This window comes from Mixophyes fleayi, chromosome 6, assembly GCF_038048845.1.
Source record: "Mixophyes fleayi isolate aMixFle1 chromosome 6, aMixFle1.hap1, whole genome shotgun sequence".
In the NCBI taxonomy this organism is placed as follows: Eukaryota; Metazoa; Chordata; class Amphibia; order Anura; family Limnodynastidae; genus Mixophyes; species Mixophyes fleayi.
In genome coordinates, this window is record NC_134407.1 from 203,421,504 (window position 1) to 203,430,584 (window position 9,081).

The following is a 9,081-nucleotide window of genomic DNA, read 5'->3' on the forward strand; positions in this document are numbered from 1 at the left end:
ACTTTAAATAAACCTAACGCAATGAACTAAGTTCATTGCATAGCGGAGTTCCTACTAGCTAGGACCTCCGCTGCGCAATGAGCGTAGCTCATGCGCTTGTTCTATTTAGAGTATTAGGTGATTTCCCCACTAGCGTGGGAAAATGAGGAGATACAGATTATTGTAAACTGAGACCCTATTAATGTTACCTACACACACACACATACATACCCATCACAGACTACATCACAATATAACAGCTAATCATCATCATCATTTATTTATATAGCGCCATTAATTCCACAGTGCTGTACAGAGAACTCACTCACATCAGTCCCTGCCCCATTGGGGCTTACAGTCTAAATTCCCTAATATAGACACACACACACTAGGGTCATCAGTCAATTAACCTACCAGTATGTTTTTGGAGTGTGGGAGGAAGCCAGAGCACCTGGAGGAAACCCACGCAAACACGGGGAGAACATACAAACTCCACACAGATAAGGCCATGGTTGGGAATTGAACTCATGACAGTGCTGTGAGGCAGAAGTGCTAACCACTAAGCCACGGTGCTGCCCACTAGTGCAGATCCACAAGCACATTTGACACATTGTAACACAGGAGGATGGCTGCAAAATGTTGAAGAAATTTATAATAACAAAAAAAAATAATTTAAGTTTAAACCGCTATTAAATAATTTACAGATTGCAACGTGCCATATGATTTCTATGGCAACCACCGTCACATGACATATGATGTAGGCTTTGGAACATTCGTAGCATAAAACCCATCCCCACTTCCTTAATCTGCCCCCACTTGACCATTTAGGCTCTTGGTGACTGACTGGCTCAAACTAAGATCAGGTTGTAGTTGTAATTATACAGGTGCTACTTCCAATTGAAGTGTTGTAACTAGTCCTTGTTTCAAATCTTCTGCTGCCTCTGCAGTCGGTGAATGAATGATGCTGTCAGCCAGGGATATTTGCCGATCACATTACTCACCACCCACGGTGGAGGTGAGTTAATGGACAGGACGGGACACTTCTACTTTGTAGAAAACTGAAGATATTCTATTAATTCATCCACTTCATACTAAGGTATAAAAGTCAGCTATAACTTCAAGTGTGGCGTCTACTCTGATCTCCTCGTGAACCTGGTCAAGTAAGAATCCAGAGAGTTTGTTCTTATTTTATTTCTCTATTTAAAAATAAAAATAAAAACACAACCGTTCTACTTGCTGGTTATTAGGAAGAGTCTCCAGATTGGTATTATATTCTACTCTTGCAAGTCTACAGCTATCTTGTCATTACACACTGTCCGAAATAAAGTTTTACATTTCATGGGGTCAAAAAGATTCAAAACTTATTAAAGAAGTTGCAGCAGTTAGAGTGGAAGTGACATTTGTACACTTATTTTGTATAACTGTAAAGCAAAAATAAAAAATAAAAAAAGGGGAAAAAAAAAAGTTAAAATTAAAAAACAAAAAAACAGAGCACACAACTTCCCGATGTGGTTCACGTGTGTCCCAGATCACCAACATTCCCATGTCGCAGTCATCGCTACACTTACCAGTCCGGTTTTAAACTGGCCAATAGAATGCTGAGGAACCCTCTAGTCTTATTTGTATGAGTGGGAAACTTATGAGGGAGGGCTGTCTACTCCCACTTGATCTGTTTGAAACAGCCCCCGTGATAAGTCTAGGTAGGAGTGCGCAAATGGGTCGTTACCGCCATCATGGACCAATCAAATCCAGAAAACACCACCAGGGTAACTGCGCTCTTGTTTTTTAGCTTAACGCCTTAAAATCCACCCAAAGATGAATTTCTTACTGTCAGTTCTACTTTATCTTGTTCGGATTTCCTTAACTGTAGACACTTACCTTTGTACATCCAGCAGCAGCACTCTGCGCGCTGCCCGGCAGACAGAGAATCAGTGACTGCCGCCTATGAGAGCAATCACATGGGACGGCACCACGTGACAGGTGCCGTCCCATGTGATTGCTCGCGTATGCGGCAGTCACTGATTCTCCGTCCGCCGAGCAGAGCGCACAGTGCTCCTGCTCGGCCGGCATACGGACCGGCCCATCTGCCCATCGGCCCTTCTGACATCTGCCAGAAGTGACAGATGGCCAGTCCGGCCCTGCAAGTGAGCTACCTGTGAGATTGGTATTTTGTTAGTAATTTGTGTGAATAATGAAGAGTACTATTAAGTGTGAGTTGCCTGTGTAGCACGCATGCTGTATTGTTGTTGTTCTCTGTGTTGAGAACAGTCATGAGTTCTAATCCAGACAGAAACCCTTAATCTGTTTGGGGGGTTATGTACACTCTTGTGTGTGTGTGTGTGTGTGTGTGTGTGTATACTGTATGGAAGAGTATGCTATGCATTTTCCTGAAAAGCCAGATCCAGATTGATTTCAAGTACAACATACATTTTTATCGAGTCATTATTTATGTATGTGCTTTTAATGTAGTCAGATTCATGCATTTTGCATACTGTACAGCGATTTGAAATCCAAAACACAGAAAGGCCATGTATGTTTTAGTGAAAAGTGTGTTTTACACTAATTAATAGCAAACGAGAAACAAGGTTCAGAGTGTACCACATCATTGTTATTGGACACTGATTATTCAGTACAGAGCTACCCTGTGAAAATAAGCACCAGCGATTATGTTGTGTTATGTGTAAACAAACTGTTCTACCCTCCCACAGTGGGCGTTACATATACATTGCTTAGCTTCCCGTCAATCGCTTGAAATCCGCCGCTTGTGCTTGTACCATTTTAAAGATCCGCAGGTGGGTGTGTTTTATAACGTTTGCACTGCTTATTTCCGTTCCTTAAGTGTAGAGGACCACAGGAGGGTGTGTTTTTGCTGTTTGAGGTACTTATTTCACTCGCGTAATTGTTTGCGTCACTCAAAGTATGCAACGCAGATATGTATGCGTTTGCGTACCTTGATGAATCGGGCCCCTGATCTTTTAAAAGACGTTTGAAGATATCCATGTGTGTGCAGTACAGGTAAGGTACACCCCGGATCTGGCATTCCACTATCAACTCGTCCATACTCATTGTCTCTAGTGGATCTGTAGAATCTGCTAATGGGACAGATTCTATTAGTACATTTGCAGGGGATTCATCAGGCATGTCCCTGTGCTGTAACAGTCCATTTCCGTCTTGTTTGTACTGCTGAATATTGTTGTAACTGGATTCTCCCTTGGCCAGATTCTGCATAGTACAAATAACTTCATGTGTAAAATCATCCCATTCTGGTTCGTCCCGAAAATTACAGTCACTTGTTTCCTCTTTCAACATTAGAAACACATCCAACAGGTTCTCCAATTCTCCTGTAGACTGGCTCCTTCCCACATAATAATCTTTGGGCACGCCTCATCCCAGTAATCCAAAATGTGCTGCATTGTGGTGGGGTGGTGCAACACATCCATATCCCCATCCTGCAGACACTGCCACAGTCCTTCATCCCAGTACACCTTTCTCCTGGTTGTACTGGACAGCTTCATCCTTCCTTTGGGAACTTTTTCAACACTGGGCTGTGATGTGCTCTCTTGTTCCTAGAGCTCACACCCATTTTACTCCCAGGGATCACCGCACTGTGATTTCCCCTTTTTGAGACATGGTTCCATCTTCCGTTCTCCTCTGGTGGGGTGCGCTTCCCCTTATCAAATCGGCACTTAGGCGGCATCTTCCCTCGCTTAAAGCCCACAACGCTTTTCGTGACACTTTCTACCTTAAAGCCTTTAGGAATAAGTTCAGGATAATGTGGTAACTGGTTTCTAGTGCTAACTGCTTTGCAGAGCCCTGGAATATATCACGATACAGTTCCCCTGCAGCTCTACCCAAAGAGGACCTGGGACTGAGTGATCCCACTGCTGCCACCAAAAATGTGAAGATACCGGGTTTATCTGGCCCAATGCTACCCACTTCATGCTGGCTGGCCACCCACGGGTGCCTTCCTATGCCAGGGAAGTCTACCCAGTACCTTCTAGGATTCGTATAGTCACTCAGGCAAATGCAGTTATAAAGATACAACAGTATATTTATTGTCATACAAACACTAGAATATTATGTACACACAGTAAATAAATGCCAGCCGGTTTACCGCATCATCTGTCCCCTACCCCACTAGCTTAAGGAGTTAAAGTCACCTGGCTGTCCAGACTTCACGACCCATGGATCTCTCTCAGCTGCATATATAGATGCTAGTAGAGAACTACAACTCAAAAACTAGATCTTGCAGTCTTCATGAATGAAATCCCAGAATGAACACCCCCCTCCCCCCTGAAGTGGCTCCTTATATCTCAGGTCTAATTTCCACAGTCTTTCCCCTCCCTGGGAAAACCCCTGGGTCTAATCTTTTTAACCATTGTTCAGTGCTGGACTAGGGGGGGTTGGAGAGGGGAGTGAAGATGAGCTGTCCTTCCACAGAACCTCCCCTTTTAGATGGCCTGTCTGGACTAGCCTGGTGAGAACAATGGACACTAATTAGTTTTCCCACTCCACCACCTGGCAACCTGATCTTTACCCATAATCCCCCTGGCTTTAGTTTAAAGGACAATGGATAACATTACTGCAAGTCATTAATATATAATACACAATATACATATTTACATTGAACAACAATGTCCCCTTAACCACATGTTATTGGACAATGCAGTTGTAGTCTGGTGAGCTGGGGAACAAAAGCAAGGGCTATAAAAAGGACTATAACCCACATTATGTGAGAAACGAGAACCAGAATGGTCACAGGGCTATCATACTCGTTTTGTCACAGAGTAAAAGAGTCAAAAGTTGGTAAGTATGATCTATATCTCTCCTTCTCTGTAACACTCCACACTCCTCTCTGTTTCCCTGCAACTTTCTGTTTCTCAGTCCTCTCTGTAACAGACACCCCTCTTTCTCCTTTTGCTTCAGTTGTTTTCTTTCTCCTCCACACAGGCTTGTGTTTTTTTGGCGTAGCAACCAGCAATCGTTGCTCTCATAACATAAACCCTGGTGTGACAAAGTCACTGGATTAGTACCCGGTTTTCCAAGTTGCCAGTAGTAATAAGGAGTTGCACCTGCGTGGAGCAAGTAAAAGACTGCAAGGCAGCTCAGTCATTCTTTCAGTGCCTGGTGACAGGGGCTGCAGAGTCTCTGTGAGAGAAAGTCTGATATCCTTTAAGTTACTGTGCTAGAACGTTTTTGTTTTTGTCTTAGTTTGTTAGGAGTGAACAGGGTTTAGTTAGAGCGGGACGGCAAGATGTTTATGTTGGAGTTTTCTTTTGTTTTCTTACTGCATAAAACTGACTGAGGCCAGTTGCATGAACCAACCTTTGGACTTGTGTGAAATCTCTTGGCTGTTATAAACACCATCTACTGAGGGAGATGGTACCGGGCTGGGCCTCTCCTACCCGGTCACACTGGCTACATACAAGTACATATGACTGAGCATACATGAAAATATTTAAGAGAAATCAGTGAAACCATTTCAGAAATGAATAAAAAAAGCTGTTACTTTGGGCCAATAAACAAGAAAAGAAAGTTTTAAAAAGTAGTAGAGACATAATCCGATTCTCTATAGTGAATTCAACACTGAAGATACATGTAGGCAAGAAGTAAAACTTGCTGAAGAATGGCCTGAATACTGGACATTAATGCAGAAAAATAATGGTTTCTGTCAGAAAAACAACATGTTAAAAATGAAATGTTAGGTTGTAAAATGTGACAAAGTGTTGTATGTCTTGTAGTTGAAAACCAGATGGAAATTCAAATTTCATAAGTGATAATAGTAGAGATGGGCGGGCTCGGTTCCTCGAGAACCGAACCCACCCAAACTTTGGGTTTCCGAGTACCGAGCCGAGTCGGAATCCAAATCGAGGCCGAACGTCATCGTGACGTCGTCGGATCTCGGGGCTCGGTTCTCGCGATACTTGAAGATTATAAATACACGCCTCCACAGCAATCCATCGCCATTTGACAGAGGGAGAGAGCAGGGTGTAGTCACAGGCTGATTAGAGCAGGGACAGAGAATACAATATTCTGATTCCAATTGTGCTAATAAAAATCGCTAGAGAAGAGAGGAGGATAGAGGGGGTTTTTTTTCTTTCAATATTTGGCACTCAAAGTGCTTTTGGGGTGTCCCCATAATTGTGCATAAATATTTCTGGCTGTCAAAAGTCCTATTTGTCAGCAGTATCTACCAAATAATTTTTAGCACTACAAGTGCTTTGGGCTCAGAATGGATTCAAAGCAGTCCACATATGAGCAGAATGAGCAACCAGGTTCTGTTACCAGTCCTGATGGTAGTGTTCTCAGTACGTCATCTGGGCAAGGCGATGTCAAAGTGCACAGTGTTTTGAAATCATTCAAAAAACACATCCCAAAAAATGTTTTACTGTGTTGAAGCGAAAAAGAAGTGTAACTGAGGAAAAGTTAAGTGCCGATAAAAATTTTTTTGCCAACATGCCATTCTACACACGCAGTGGCAAAGAAAGAATGGGGCCTTCGCCTTTCTCTATTAGTGGCAGATCCAAAAATGTTACAGAGCCTACAAGTGGTGCACAACTACTGTTGCGCGTCAAAGCCGAGCTGCAAGATAACAGTAAGGCATTAGAGGATAATGTTTGCTCTGAATCAGAAATGACACCAATCCCTGTGGAGAGTCCATCCAACAGTGGCATGTCTAATTGTGAGCATTCTGTTAGTGTACCCATAAAGAAGGGTCCTTTCAGCAGTTCTGCTGATGTGTGCCTGAACAGCCCGAGTGTAGCCGGTGATACACCAAGTGAGGATGACACTTTGTCTTTAGAAGAGGATGTGGGGGAGAGTTGGTTATCCGACGAGGGCGCTGATGATGATGCGGTTGATTGTGTAAGTCCTGCACCAGAGACAGCAGTGTGGCACCAGTGGGAGCAGTTCTGGCACATGAGGTTCTGGCACCAATTTGCACTTTCCAAACACAAGCAGGGATGACGCAGGTGGCAGACCACAACAGTTTGACATCTGGGCTGGTTTGAAGGATTTGTCAAAAAAATGTGTGACCTTGACCATAACTCCAACCAATCCTACTATTAACATGCAAAGGATGGTGGAGGGCCTATCAGGGATTAAACTGTATTTTTCCTAATTTTCACTAATAATGTTTGGGTGTAATATACACCCAAAGACGAGTGCTCAATTGCTAAGAGTCATTGATGAAGAGGAAGACAAGCAGGCTTGTCTGTAGATTTTGCAGGCAAATTGTGCTGCGTTATATAGGTAACACCCAAAGAGAAGAGCTCCATTGCTCCATTGCTAATTGTAATTGCTGAAATAGAAATAATAGGGCTGACAGTCTTGGTCTAAATCTGCAGTTACATTTTATTGTACCATAGCTCACTCCGAAACAGGAGAGGTGGCAGGGTCTAGTGATAATCTTCCTCAAACAATACTAATTCATCCCACCATCATAGAAGTCTGTGTAGTATGATGTAATTGGCGATAATGGCCTTCCAAATGGAATTACTAGTTGATTTTAGGCAGAGCTGTCACAATTTTTGGGCAATTCTTTTACAGCAGAGCAAATATCAAAATGTTGTGCGGACTCATCTGCATCACTACTGGGTGTCTTGGGAAAGCAATTTTTTTTTACAACAAGCAGTTGCCAGAGAAACTGAAGGAGAAGATGTCCAAACAAGATGTTGATAAGTCTGGGATCCTTGCAAAGAAAATTAAGTATTTAATCGACAATTAAAATATAGTTAGCACATTTATTTTGTTTTATTTCACACTATAATTTTCTGTAGCATCTTTTCAAAATGTATTATTAAGGCAATCACTTGACTCAAGCTAACCGTGTCTGCACTTTCTTCACAGGTAACTACTTTGCTGGACTAAAGCATATTCCCCTCGAATGCTAGTCTTCTTGCAGCTGCTGCATTCTCCTACATGCTGTTGCAGAAACCAGATATTGACCCTAAATGTTTCTGGACACAAACAGCATCTCCTGCATGTCATTTTTAAAAAGTTCTGTAACACCAAGTTGATAGTGTGTGCAAAACATGAAATGTGATGGAATTCAACCCCGCTGTAATGCTTGACCAATATTGTGGTCGTAATCAGAAATGACATATCCTCAGGAGACTCCAAGCAGGATTAGCCATCTTTCAATGACATCCCTTAGTTTTTGGAACAGTTTGTCAGCTGTATGTCTCTTACTGAAGCCACTGATACATAGAGTAGCCTACTTCTCAAAAATGTGACGTACTTGGGTACATGCTGCTGCTGTCCATGCTGGGGAAGGCGAATGACCAACCCAGTGGGCTTTCACAGTCATATAATCTTTAGTTTGCCCAGTTCCGCTTGTACACATATCTGCGGTTAAGTGTACAGTGGGTAGAATGCCATTTTGTCACCCAATAATTAAATTTCCGGTACAGGAGAGAATTAGCTTTTCTAGTAAAATGGTATAGTGATGACATTTGCTAACAGGGACAGAACACCTCAATTAAATGTCTTAAACCAACTGTATTAATAGTGGACATTGGACGCAGATCTAACACTAGCATAGTACCCAGGGCGTCTGTGATCCGCTTTGCGACTGGGTGACAGATTTCATTCTTGCTTCCTCTTGCAAAAGATTGTTTAACTGCCAATTGTTGGTTCAGGGGATATTGATTATGAAGGTGTTGGGGGGGAAGATTGCAGGTGCTGGGATGTAGATGTAGATGAGAGAAGGGAGGTAGATTATGCTGGACTGCTTGTTGTTATTTTTTTTAACCTAAGTTTCTGATTTTCCCAACAGTTTTCCAAGAACTCGCTGGAAAATGACAAAACATGGATGAGGATCCCAGATGGTTAAGGTCCCTACCTCTACTCAGAGTGGCTTTAAAAACGCTACAAATGGATAGACAACTCTTGCCAGGATTTGTGTAAAAATAATTCCACACTTAAGAGGTGGATTTTTGGTCTTATGCCCAGGCATGACAATGGCCTTTTTGTTATCACTGGCAATATCTGCAGCAATTTTTCTTTTCAAGTGTATGAAAATCATATTGTGACATAGGAGGTGGTCAAAATTGAATAAAAAATTAGGGGTGTGCACTGGGCACTTTTAGTGTTTTGGGTTTT